The sequence below is a fragment of the Parus major genome, unplaced genomic scaffold (assembly GCF_001522545.3).
Source record: "Parus major isolate Abel unplaced genomic scaffold, Parus_major1.1 Scaffold258, whole genome shotgun sequence".
NCBI classification, from domain to species: domain Eukaryota; kingdom Metazoa; phylum Chordata; class Aves; order Passeriformes; family Paridae; genus Parus; species Parus major.
In genome coordinates, this window is record NW_015379266.1 from 340,742 (window position 1) to 341,163 (window position 422).

Genomic DNA, 422 nt, shown 5'->3' on the forward strand with positions numbered 1-422 from the left:
GCTAAGGACAGCACATCCCTGGGACAGCTGAGTGAGTGAGGGATGTCCTGGTGCTAAGGACAGCACATCCCTGGGACAGCTGTGCTGACACTCGGTGCTGACAGCACTCACAGAGCTCCCCCAGCCACGGCTCCACGCACAGCGCAGGGCACGGAGAGCTTTGGCTTTAAATCAGCACGGCCCGGCACCAGGGGGATGAGAAGGGGTCCTGGGGGATGTGAAGGGGTCCCAGGGGGACGTGGGGGGCTCCAGAGACCAGCAGAGCAAAGCCATCCCTAAAGGGGGTGGCTGGAGCATCAGTGTGGCCCGCAGCAGGGACAGAGCAAAGAGGATAAAACACCTCTAAACCCTGCTCAGGGCAGGGTGAGGGGCTGCAGGAGCCAGGGGAGGATAAAACACCTCTAAACCCTGCTCAGGGCAGG

General features: G+C 61.8%; 1 protein-coding gene across 1 annotated transcript in view; it reads left to right on the plus strand.

The window, feature by feature from the left end:
• FECH (ferrochelatase) overlaps positions 1–422 on the plus strand; it is a 16,346-nt gene that overhangs the window by 14,787 nt on the left and 1,137 nt on the right. The window lies entirely within an intron of this gene.